This window comes from Macaca mulatta, chromosome 7 (genome assembly GCF_049350105.2).
Source record: "Macaca mulatta isolate MMU2019108-1 chromosome 7, T2T-MMU8v2.0, whole genome shotgun sequence".
NCBI classification, from domain to species: Eukaryota; Metazoa; Chordata; class Mammalia; order Primates; family Cercopithecidae; genus Macaca; species Macaca mulatta.
In genome coordinates this window covers 4,872,674-4,884,799 of record NC_133412.1, presented here as the reverse complement: position 1 = coordinate 4,884,799, position 12,126 = coordinate 4,872,674, and the positions used below count along the sequence as shown (strand labels likewise).

Genomic DNA, 12,126 nt, shown 5'->3' with positions numbered 1-12,126 from the left:
TGATGTACTCTGAAGGCACCTGACCCCCAGACGAGCATCCCTGTGTCCATGCATTTCTGTGTTTATGAACAGGTGAGGCCAGAGACAGGCGGACAGCAAATGTATCACAGCGGGCTGGATGACATGGCCCTTGGAACCTGTGCACATGCCTGCCTTTCTGATGCATGTCCGTGTTTTCTCTGCACCTCCCCAGTGGTGTTCGTGTAAAAAGCAGGCTCATGTTAGCAAGGAATGATTGTCATCTCATGTGATCCTGCGAGATGGCAGAAGTCTGGGGCCACATGGAGTGTGGGCTCCTTCGGAGGCTGATGGAACCCTCCTGAATGTAAGTGATTCCTTCCTAAAGCGTGCTGATTTTCCTCATTTGCAGAGGCAAAGACTGGATCGATGATGACTTCCATATACACATTCCTTGGAAAGCTGAACAAAATGAGTGAAAACTCTATACCGTCATCCTCGTCGAACTGAGGTCCAGCACACTGCTCCATCAGGGGCTAGAGAGAGGGACAACATCCATCTGTTGAGACGGGCTGTGTCAACACTTGGGATGGGGTCGTCTTTGGGTGAAGTGGAGTAGCTGGGCATTTTGGACTTCCGTGGCTGAGAGACAGCTTGGTTGAAGCGCTTCCCTCTGTGCGGCTGTGTGTGTCCTTGATTCATACCCCTTGGCTCCTGCACTCCCCCGAGGAAGACAGTGGCTTCTGCATGGGCAGACAGCACAGTGTTGTTCCCGGGCACTTCTTCGGTTCACTTTCATCCTCATTTGGAGACGTAGGAGTTCCCATGGTGTTTGGGTAGCAGTGGGGGCAGGCAGTCCTCAGGAGGATGGCGATGCTGATTTGCTTTCTGCAGAGGAGCCCAGAGCGGGTATCCATGTTGAACTTGTATGTCCCTAGGAGGAAGCCAGTCCCATCGCCCCGGAAGGGTCTTGGCAGTGGGAAGGGGAGAGGCCTGCATGTGCATTTACTGGACAGCATTCCATGTGGGTCGTGGAGCGATGGCTGTGGGCCTCTTTCAGACATTGTAGGGCGCCCACGTTTCGTTTCATGATGACCTCAGGGTGCTGGGACAGGAATGTGATGGCAGGTCCACGTGCTTCTGCAACTCCTCAGACTGACTTGGTCTGTGTTCAGGACCCTGTGTGAGATGCTTGTCTCCGTTAGGCATTTGAGCTTATATTGGCCCAGGGTTTCTACCCATCCTAGGTTGTGCATACTTTGCCTCTGAACCGCTCAGGCACCTCAGTGCAGTCAGCGTGCCTGATTGTAAGAGTGACTTCCCGCATCCTGGAGATCTCTACTCCTTGGTGGTCCAGGAAGGTCTCTGTGCTTAATTACCATAGTGGCTCGTGATGTTAGGTTATTTTCTAATTTCTCCTCATGCTTCCCAGCAGTCTTCTTTGTGAAATAGTCATCTTTTTGTAGGACAGGGCTAGTGTCCACAGGCAGTGATGCATAGGTTTTAGACTGTGTGGCGATGTTCATAGGAAAGTGCCTTAAAATGTGTGATGTTCTCAGCCACAGTGCCTTAGAAGCCCTGTGGGAGTCAGTGTGTCTGGTGCTCCTCTGGATCTCTGAGCTGCACCTGTGAGGAAGACGCTGAGGTAGAGGTTAAGTTGTTATTGAACGTTTTTCTCAATCTGAAAAGTGTTGAAGTAGCCCAGGGTGAAAAGTCTTCAAGACCGAAGGAAAATTGCCTTTTGTACTGGAAGAGTTTTTCCCCGAAACTCTCCTCATTTAAGTAGCCCTGTGGCCTTTGTCTTCTCTGATGACCAAGAGGAGGGCTTTTGAGTCAGTGGTGGTAAATGAGTGGTTTTGAGTGAGTTCTTACACTTAGGGCTCTGTAGCTTGATAGTGCCTTCAAAATTAACACATGCCTGATATCTTTGTTCCTGGGTAGACCCATACACCCATCCCAAAAGGGCAGTAGCCTGTGGGAAGTACATATGGGATACACCACAGTGAATTGAATGGCCTGGCCCTTTTGACATGTGTGCCTGCCTGCCGTTCTGAAGAACACCTGTTTTTCCTCTGCACTTCCCAGGAGTTGTGGCAATGGAAGTAAGGCCAGTGGCTACGAGGGACAGTCTTCATCTTGGAAGATCCATCGAGATGGCAGGGAGCCCCTTGACAAGTGGAATCTGGTCTCCTTTGGTGCTGCTGGTGGATCCCACAGGTTGGTAAATGTCCATTTTCCAAAAGCCCCTGATGTTCCTTCTTTGTAGGGATAAAGACTGTGCATGGATCGATGATGACCTCAATACATGCATTCCTTGGAAAGCTGAACAAAATGAGTGAAAACTCTATACCGTCGTCCTCATCAAACTGAGGTCCAGCACATGGCTCCAGCTGGGGCTGGAGAGAAGGACAACTTCCATTTGTTGATGCAGGTAGCACTAAGCCATCCATCCAGGCTTAGGATGGGGTCCACTTTGGATCATAGGGAGTCATGGGGCAGTAGGCGCTCCTGTGCCGAGGAGATTCGTTGTGTGAAGGCCTTCTCTCTGTGAGGCTGGGGCAGCATACACACTGTCTGCAGGACTAGGGGAATGTGCAGGTGGCACAGAAGAGTTAGCCGGTAACCCGCCACTGTGTGGCCAGGTTTGTCCTTGAGTGCTGGCTCTGGGTTCCCTTGTCCTCCAGAGGTAGATAGCTCCTTGTGGTTGGGAAGAGCCCAAGGCCACACCCTTGCTGTTCTTTGGCTCATTTTTCTCATGGCTGAGGACTTTTTAGTGCCCGTGGTGTTTTTGTAGCAGCAGCGGAAGTCAGTTGTGAAGAGGTTAGTGGTGCTTATTCTCTTTCTGGAGAATATCCTGTGGATTGGCTCCATGAGTGATTTGTATGTCCTCCGGAGAAACTGAAATCCCATGGCCAGCGATGGTTACTCCAGGTGGGGATGAGAAGGCGCCATGCATGTATTGACTTGGTACCCTAAGACGGGGATGGTCAGCCACGTTTGCGAGTGTGTACTGCACATCACAAATGCCATGTTGGCTTTGGGGTGCTGGGAGTGGAATATGATCTGATGTCTACATGGGAGGGCCTTTCCGCAGATGCCTTTTGTTTCCTGGCAGTCTTTGTTCCGTCCCCAGTCACATGTTTTTCTCCAGGGAACATTTTATTGGAGTATGTCGGGTCAATATCAGGAAAAAAAAAAATGTTGTGGTTATCCCAGCATTAAGTGTGGTGATACAGCAGCAGTGTGGATGGTAGCTCAAGTGAACCGCAGCAAAACCAAAATATATTGGTGTATGTAAGTGGCCCTATTCTCTCCTACCTATTAAGTCTGTCAGTCTCTTCTTTCTGCAATAATCTCAGTGATCCAGAAACTTTTTCAGAAGGTCTTTTTTTTGATATTTCGTGTCCTTGTGGTTGTACTAGTACTCCCTGCAGTGCTAAGTCTGGGCCATTCTGCTATCCTAGTGCTACTGGAGTTTCCACTGTTTTGGGGGCACTGTCTGGTCATTGTGGACACCTCTCTTGGGGCTCTTTAACAAGAAGTACATTAGGGGTCAGGTTTGGGGCAGTGTTGACCTCCTGCCTAAGGTCAAAGGCAGTTTTCTTCCTAAATCTTATTGCAGGATTCACTGCCCAGGGGTTGTGTGACAAAATTAGGGTATCCCATGTGGACCTGTGTCCAATATCAAGGCAGTGTTGGATAATTTTCTGTATCTGCAAGGCTCCCATTGGACCCTTTATGTCCAGCAGACATTCACAGGCCAACTTTTCCCTTGTACACAGGGGCCCTCATTCCTGCCATGCAGAGCTTCCATGAAACCATCATTCAGGTTTTAAGTGCAAGGATTTCTCTCGAGAGTTTTAATTTGTTTCTTTTAACACACCATTTTCTTTTCTATAAATTCTGCTTTCTAGCAGAAAACAGATTGTGGTTTGTAGCACAGATGAAATTATCAGGTCATAGTCTACTTTTCTGCCCCATCTTGGATTAGTGAGCCTTTGAAATATGTTCCTTGATCACTGGCAATGGTTCTTGGAATACCAGACCTTAGTTACAAGCATTGCAGACCTACAAAGGTTTGTAGTTATTTTTAACTGTGTGAAGCAATGGATTTGTTTGTATCTTGTCACTCATGGCTGTCAGCAAAATTTAGGTGTTACTAAACCGGACCACACCCACAAATTATAGTGCCTCTGTTTCCTTCCGTAGTAGCCTGTGGGAAGTAAGTACAGGATGCACCACAACGGAATGAATGGCATGGCCCTTGAGACCTGTGTACCTGCATGCCTTTCTCACGCACACCTGTTTTGCCTCTCATTCCTAGGTGGTCTGACATGGAAGAAGGCCACAGGCTGCGATGGATGATCTTTGTCTTGGGGGATTCCTGGAGATGGTGGGGAGCCCCTGAGCACGTGCAGCACATGTGGCGTGGGCTTCTTCAGAAGCTGGTGGACCCCTCAGGATGGTAAATGTCCATTTTCCAAAACCTTTTGATATTCCATCTTTGTAGGTACAAAGACTGTGCATGGATCAATGATGACCTTTATACATGCATTCCTTTGAAAGCTGAACAAAATGAGTGAAAACTCTATACCGTCATCCTCATTGAACTGAGGTCTGGCACATTGCTCCAACAGTGGGTAGATAGAGAGGGAACACTTCCATTTGTTGACAAAGGTTACATTGAGGGGTTTGTCCAGCCTTAGGATGGGGTCCCCTTTGGGCAAAGGGAGTCGCAGGGGAGTGCGGCCTCCTGTGCACAGGAGATTCCTTGTGTGAAGGATTCCTCTCTGTGAGGGCAGGGAAGCACACATACTGTATGCAGGAGCAGGTGAATGTGCCTGTGGCACAGGAAGAGTTAGCGGGTAGCCTGTCTCTGCATGGCCAGGTTTGACTTGTCCTAGCTCTGCATTCCCTCCTCCCTTAGAGGAAGTCGGTTTCTTCAGGAGACTTAAATTTGTGGAATTTAGTAGAATATTATCCATATAATGTTCCCAGTGAATGCTAGGCATATCACCCAAGATGGCCAGGCTTCTGGCCATAAACCATAGTAAGTAGTAGGGTGTGCATATATCCATTAGGGAGAACCTGAAAGGCCCTTTTTTGGCCCTCCAAGGTGAACACCTGCACAAGCAAGTGAAGCACGCCATCTGCCTGTATGAGCCCCGTGTGCCTGGCCTGGCCTGTGCTCCTCACCATGTCTCCTACTTCTGTTGCCCCTTCGCCTTGCCAGGTGGAGTCTGACTGATTTTTGCCACTGCTGCTGCCACAGGCCACCTGGAGCCCCAGCCAGTTTGAGGAAAGTGGCTCTGCCTGATTTTCCTTTTTCTTTTTTTTTTTCCTCTTTTTTCTCCATTTCTGACTTCAACAGGTACTTGGAGTTGCTGCTTCTGCAGCCACAGAAGACTCCCCAGTTTGGAGGACTGTGGCTGTGGGCTCCCTAAGCATCTCTCTGCAGAGACCCTCTGTTTTCCATTTTACCCACCACGTCAATAACTAACACAGTGGCGGAGGAGTGCATGTCTCTTCCTATTTGTCATTACTCTTCTAAGTTGCACAGCTATACTCGGCCACTGGTCAGAATAAGAGAAAAAGCAGTGAAACCAGGAGGATCCTACAAGAAATACTCCGTTTCATTTTTGTTTGTGCATATACCTTTTCTGTTTAATTGTGGACTTCGATTTGATACGCTTCCAGTGCAGATACAGATTGCATATGTAAGAGAGTATGGAGTTGCATAGAAAGAAGACTTGTCATTTTCCTGTACTGTTGGTGTTCTAATATATCTTCGTGATTTTTTGCCTCTTCTGGCTTTAGAAGATACACCAACATGGTTTGCAACATAGCCTCTTCTTATTTTGGTAAGGGACCAAATGTGCATGTCAGTGATAGGTGTTACCTTGAATTTGGGTCAGTGCTTGTGTGATTATATTCAGTGATGTCATTTTCTCTCACACTCAAGTCACAAAATATTTAACCACTTATTTTTTTTTTTTATATCTGGAGGAATAATCCAAAAGATTGTGCTGTAAAGCTGGAACAGTTTCCAGTTATGCTAATTATTTGTATAATAACTTAGTTGACTTTATCCGTGGTTTGTTGGCTTTTTTTCCTGTAGCTCGTCAAGGTTTTTCTATGAGTTCTGTTAAAGAGTCAGAAAATGGAGCCTAGAAGACATACTTCAGTTTCCAGGATGGTTGTGTTTTCCAGAGAGGCATAGGTAAACCATTGGCACAGCCCTGCCTCCCACAGATAGTTCCGGGTGCAGTGTTTCATATCTAGACTTGGACTTCTGTCCTACCATACTTCTTTGTGTGCAGGTATTTTGGGGGATAAAATTCTTGTTTTCACCTGTATAGAAGTCTCGCATGTACTCTTGTGATGGTTTGATTTATCCATTGTGTTCACATTTCAGTGAGCACGATATGGGATTTAATTTCCAATCTAAAGTCTGTGACTGCCGGCTGGGCGCAGTGACTCACCCCTGTAATCCCAGCACTTTGGGAGGCCGAGGTGGGCAGATCATGAGGTCAGGAGATCACGACCATCCTGGCCAACAGGGCAAAATCCCGTCTCTACTAAAAATACAAAATACAAAAATTAACCATGCATGGTGTTGTGCGCCTATAGTCCCAGTTACTTGGGAGACTGAGGCAAGAGAATCACCTGATCCTGGGATGCGGAGGCTGCAGCAAGTTAAGATCATGTCACTGCACTCCAACCTGGGCAACAGAGACTCTGTCTAAAAAAAAAAAAAAGAAGAATATTATAATTATTTTCAACCTCATGTCTCCGTGTCACACACAGATCTATGAAGCTGTGTTCTTTTTTTTTTTCCGGAGTATTTTCTTTCTTGTCTAGATTAGCTAAATTTGATTGTTCTATTCTAAATTCACTTAATCACTACTCTATTATTTTTGAAATTTTCAGTTCTGTTTTTTCACTTGGTTCTTTTTTAAAAAAAAAAAAAAAAACTACTACTACCTCTCTGAGATTTCTACTTTTTTACTTTTTTCAATAAGCTTTATAATTATTTGCCAAAGCATTTTTACCATGACTGTTTTTAACTTCTTCACATAAGCACAACATTTGGTTAATCTTGAGGCTGGATTAGTTAACTGTCTTTTCTCATCCTGCGTATGATTTTCCTTCTAATTGTGATTTTTCCAGTTCTTGTTAGATGGGTAATGTTTTAGTTTATCCTGCATTTTTTTTTCCTTTTTAAGTTAGGGGAATCTGAATCTATTCAGATGTTTTGTTTTAGCAGGCGTGTGCCCTGTTTAGGTTTAATTTGAATGTCCTGTCCTACATTTGTAGGCCATGTTTTCATAGGCAATCTTGCTATCAGAGCTGAGGGGGCGCTGTTCTGATCACTTAGTTTATCTGATGTTGCCGGTCCTCCAGCTCGTGCCTACTGGTACTTCCTGAGATGGCGAAGGGTTTTCTGTACTTCCAGATGCCGGGTATCTCTGTGTAGGGGGAGGAGACTCTGGACCACAGGAATGAAGAGAGCATCCTAGGTCAGGCAACTCAGTCATACGGGATAACCTGGGTCAACCAGCCAGTAGCTTCATGAACTGGGGGAGGGGATTCTCCAGTGTAGGGAACACGGAAGCTACGCGTGGGAGAAGGGCTACAGCGTGGGGATCCCCAGGCCATTTGAACGGTAAATGTCTGTGTTACACATCTTTGCTCACTTTTTCTCTATCCTTGTAGTTCATTGTGGAACCATCACAGATTTCCATATGAAAGTTTTTTTTTTAACCTCAAAAAGTGACAGAATGGAGTGTATCATGGAAAAATCTGACATCAAAACCTCAAAATGTGATATTGGTAAGCATTTTGTCCTGAGAATACCAGCATTTCCTCTTAGGGGATCATGACACTGCAGTGACCATGTGACCCTGGCTGTGCTCATCAGCCTGGGCTGGTCATTGACTGTGATGCTGGTCTCCATGCCTCCAAAGGTGGCAGCTGTGTGCTCAGTGTCTGCCACATGTCTCAGGCTCAAGGTCCCTTTTATAAGTGTGCCTGGATCGATGATGACTTAAAAATGGATCTCATCGGAATCTGAACAAAATGAGTGACCAAATCACTTCTGTGCCACTTCTGTGAGCTGAGGTCCAGCACAGGGACCGTGCCAGACAAACACGAGGAGGGCCTTCAGTTTGGTCAGCACTGGTACCAAAACGGCCTGTGGAATTAGAAAACTAACCAGCTCATATACAGTAGAGGAAATTATTGGACAGTTACCTACCAATATGTGGTTGGGGGTAAGATGGAGACTCTTCTAGTGCTTGGCTGGTAGCATCTATACACTGCAGTAACCAGACACTGGGGAGCCAGCACAGGAGTTACAGGATTTACAGGAAATTATTGTGCAAACCCACAAGCCATTCAGACGTTTGTGTGAGCGCTCAGAATATTCTGGTTGATGATTTGTTGCTTGATGGCAAAGAGTTTTCAGCATTCAAAGACATCATGAGTTTTTACTTCTCATTTCCTTTTAAGTGAAATAATCGCATGGAAATTAAAGAATATGCTCAAGCCTGTAATCCCAGCACTTTGGGAGGCCGAGGCAGGTGGATCACGAGGTCAGGAGATCGAGACTATCCTGGCTAACATGGTGAAACCCCGTCTCTACTAAAAAATACAAAAAAAAAAAAAAACTAGCCGGGCGTGGTGGCGGGCGCCTGTAGTCTCAGCTACTTGGGAGGCTGAGGCGGGAGAATGGCGTGAACCCGGGAGGCGGAGCTTGCAGTGAGCCGAGATCACGCCACTGCACTCCAGCCTGGGAGACACAGCGAGACTCCGTCTCAAAAAAAAAAAAAAAAGAAATTAAAGAATAATTATCTTATATGAAATATATGAAACTTATATGAAATATAAGATATTTGTATAAATACATGAAATCTTATCGTATATTTTCATTTGATTGCCAACCTAGTCACAAGGACTGAAACAGCTGTTTCTTTTTTGTTTTCCCATCAACCAAGCAAGCTGTTTAACACATGGTTCAGTGCTGGTTTCCACTACATGTTGCAGCAAACATTTTTAGAAGTGGTATTTCAAATTCTTGGATTTTCACATGGATTTCATTGTCTACTTTCATATGTCCTCCATGTGTGACCACTGTATTATTTAAAAGTTGTAATAAATGATTTTGAAGGGTATGTGCTGGAGGTTCTTTGGGATAAATGTTTTAGAAAACATTATTTCCATACAATTTCGATCAAAGACATGAGCATAATTGTTCTTGTTATACAGATGGTCCAATGAGTGTCTAATGTGAATTCTTATAACTGCTTATAACACAATAGTTCATTAAGCAAATCTTGTTTCACAACTTTCCTAATTTCTCCTGTACTCTGTAGATTGGGTGAGATAGAATTCCATGGAATTTCATTGCCAAACCAGTGAAGTGCTAATTTTGACATTTGTACCAGCTGATGTAGCTGTGAAGAAGCACATCAATACCACTTCTAAGGTAACATTCAATTTTTAGTGAATTTATTTTTGTGAGTTATTTTTATTCTTTTAAGTACTCAAGAATTTAGGTTCACAAAGAATTGGTTAATACTAACAGTTTCAGACATTAATATTCTGATGAGCTGAGGCATCAGTCTCTTTTTTTTAAAGATTTTGTTCTTTTCTCTATTTCGAATAACATGAAATGTCCAACAGGAGTTATAAGTTAGTGTGTATTCCATATATGTTAATAGTGAAACATCCTGTCTTAGGCACGGCTAAAAATTGTCCATGTATGCTTCTCAGATTCATATACATACTCTCTTCCAACAGGACAGCATAGACCAAGAACTGGGTTTCATATGGATGAATTTATTCTTCCTTTGAGGCAAGACAAGAAGGAAAGAAAGTATTGGGACTAATGCCATCCTCAAGGGCCAGTGGGAACTCTAATATTGGTAAGCCTTTTGTCCTGAGAATACCAACATTTCCTCTTAGGGAATCGTAACACTCTGGTAACCATGAGACTCTGGCTATGCTAGTCCACCATGGGCTGGTCATTGACTGTGATCTTGGTCTCCATGATTGAATAGTGTGGGTCGGTGTGTCCCAGTGACCAATGTGCTTAGTGTCTGCCACATATCTCAGACTCAAGGTCCCTTTTATAAATGTGCCTGGATCGATGATGACTATAAAAAAATGGATCTCATCGGAATCTGAACAAAATGAGTGACCAAATCATTTCTGTGCCACTTCTGTGAGCTGAGGTCCAGCACTGGGACCATGCCAGGCAAACATGAGGAGGGAGCGAGTTTACAGGGACTAGGGTATTGGAAAACTAACCTACCCATATATATTAGAGCAAATGAATTGTTCTCAGGTCTGTAAATATCCACCTGTGGTTTGACATAGCAAGTCTCTTTGTACTTGCTTGGCAGCATTTATGGAAACAGTTGGTAGACCCTGGGGAACCAGGACATAGTGAGACTCAAGGGACGTTATTGCACCTACCCTTGGGCCATTCACACATTTGTCTGAGCTCGCAGAATTTTCTGGTTGATGATCAGTCTCTTGAGGGTAATGAGAGGGTCAACATCCAAATCCAAAGATAATGAGATTTTACTTTTTTTTGAGATGGAGTCTCATTCCGTTGCCCAGGCTAGAGTACAGTGGCACAGTCTCGGCTCACTGCAACCTCTGCCTCCTGGGTTCACGAGATTCTCCTGCCTCAGCTTCCCGAGTAGCTGGGATTACAAGTGCCCGCCACCACTCCTGCCTAATTTTTGTATTTGTAGTAGAGATGGAGTTTCACCATATTGGCCAGGCTGGTCTCGAACTCCCGACCTCAGGTGATCCACCCACCACAGCCTCCCAAAGTGTTGGGATTACAGGCGTGAACTACCATGCCCGACCTTACTTTTTATTTTCAATTAAGTGAAACAATTACATGGAAATTAAAAAAAAAATGGTACTCTAAGTAGACTATTCTAGTGTATTTTAATGTTCTTGCCAATTCAGCCCCTAGGATTGTATCACTTGTTTTTTCTATTTTGGTTTTTCTTATGAAAAAGCAAACTATTGTTTTTATTTGAGTGCTGGATTCAACTATATACTGCCTCAAATAAACTTAGATTATATTTCAAATTCTTTTTTACATAGATTTCATTGGCTATATTCATATATCCTCAAAGGTTTCCATTGTGTTTGAAGAGATATCCTAATTGTAATAAATGCTTTTGATTGGGGATGCCAGGGGAACTTTGAGACTAATGTCTCAGATTTAAAAAAAAAAAGTTTATATTTTATAGTGATCAAGGATGTAAGAATAATTTTGTCATTCATTGGATAGTCCAGTGAGTGTCTAGTGTGAATTCTTATATTCCCTTGTAACTAAATATTCCATTTGGCAAATTTTGTTTCATAACTTCCCTAATTTCCTCTACACTTTGTAGATTGGGTGAGATACAATTCCATGGAATTTTACCACTGAACCAGTGAAGGGCTAATTTTGTCATTTGTACCAGTTAACTAATTTGGGAGGAAACAGAACAACACACTCCTGAGGTAGTATCCAATTTTTAGTAAATTTATTTTTATTATGTTTAAAACTGTCAGTGATTTGGTTTTGTGAACAATAGGTTAATACAATGTTAGGAATTATTAATCTGATGCGCTATCTGAAGCGTCAGTTTTCCTTAAGATTTTTTTCTTCTCTGTACTTTGGATAACATTTAAAACATTTCCAAGAGTTACAAATTAGTATGTTTTCTATGCTGATTAATAATGAAACCTTTTGTCTATACAAATTTTAAAAAATGGATGCGTGTGTGTGTGTGTGTGTGTATATATATATATAATCTCTTCTCACAAGATGATGCAGACCAAAACTGCATTTTACATTTTATATGGCCAAGTTTATTGTTTCCTTGTGTCGTAATATGATGGAAAGTAATGGGAATAATTCTGCTTCCTGTCCTTAGGGACCAGTAGGAATTTTCCCATGGTAAACATTTTGTCCTTAAAATACTGACATCCTGTTAAGAGATCATGACACTCCAATGACCATGGGACCCTGGCTATGCTAGTCCTCCAGGGGGCTGACCATTGACAGTGATGTTGGTCTCCATGATTAAATAGTGTGGGTCAGCATGTCCTAGGGTGACAGAAAGCTGTGTGATCAGTATCTGTCACATATGTCAG

At 43.8% G+C, this 12,126-nt stretch overlaps 1 protein-coding gene and 5 non-coding genes across 55 annotated transcripts in view; all 6 read left to right on the top strand.

Moving 5' to 3' along the window:
* The window catches only part of LOC106996620 (uncharacterized), an 86,954-nt gene that overhangs the window by 53,911 nt on the left and 20,917 nt on the right, over positions 1-12,126 (top strand). For 38 of the 50 annotated variants that reach the window (XM_077939004.1, XM_077939003.1, XM_077939002.1 and 35 more), the window contains 8 exons: positions 73-325; positions 2,044-2,175; positions 4,283-4,423; positions 6,077-6,178; positions 7,675-7,791; positions 9,333-9,445; positions 9,760-9,884; positions 11,379-11,490. The gene's annotated coding sequence lies outside the window, so the exon portion shown is untranslated. Of the gene's footprint in view, positions 1-72; positions 326-2,043; positions 2,176-4,282; positions 4,424-6,076; positions 6,279-7,674; positions 7,792-9,332; positions 9,446-9,759; positions 9,885-11,378; positions 11,491-12,126 lie in introns of all 50 variants that reach the window. The other 12 variants (XM_077938961.1, XM_077938969.1, XM_077938971.1 and 9 more) reach the window with 4 other exon arrangements.
* Positions 382-473, top strand: LOC114679921 (small nucleolar RNA SNORD116). The gene has a single exon (XR_003732011.1). It is a non-coding gene; the product is annotated as a small nucleolar RNA SNORD116 (small nucleolar RNA).
* LOC114679924 (small nucleolar RNA SNORD116) lies at positions 2,242-2,333 on the top strand. The gene has a single exon (XR_003732014.1). It is a non-coding gene; the product is annotated as a small nucleolar RNA SNORD116 (small nucleolar RNA).
* LOC114679927 (small nucleolar RNA SNORD116) lies at positions 4,486-4,577 on the top strand. The gene has a single exon (XR_003732017.2). It is a non-coding gene; the product is annotated as a small nucleolar RNA SNORD116 (small nucleolar RNA).
* Positions 7,992-8,083, top strand: LOC114679940 (small nucleolar RNA SNORD116). The gene has a single exon (XR_003732030.1). It is a non-coding gene; the product is annotated as a small nucleolar RNA SNORD116 (small nucleolar RNA).
* LOC114679942 (small nucleolar RNA SNORD116) lies at positions 10,103-10,197 on the top strand. Its single transcript, XR_003732031.1, has one exon. It is a non-coding gene; the product is annotated as a small nucleolar RNA SNORD116 (small nucleolar RNA).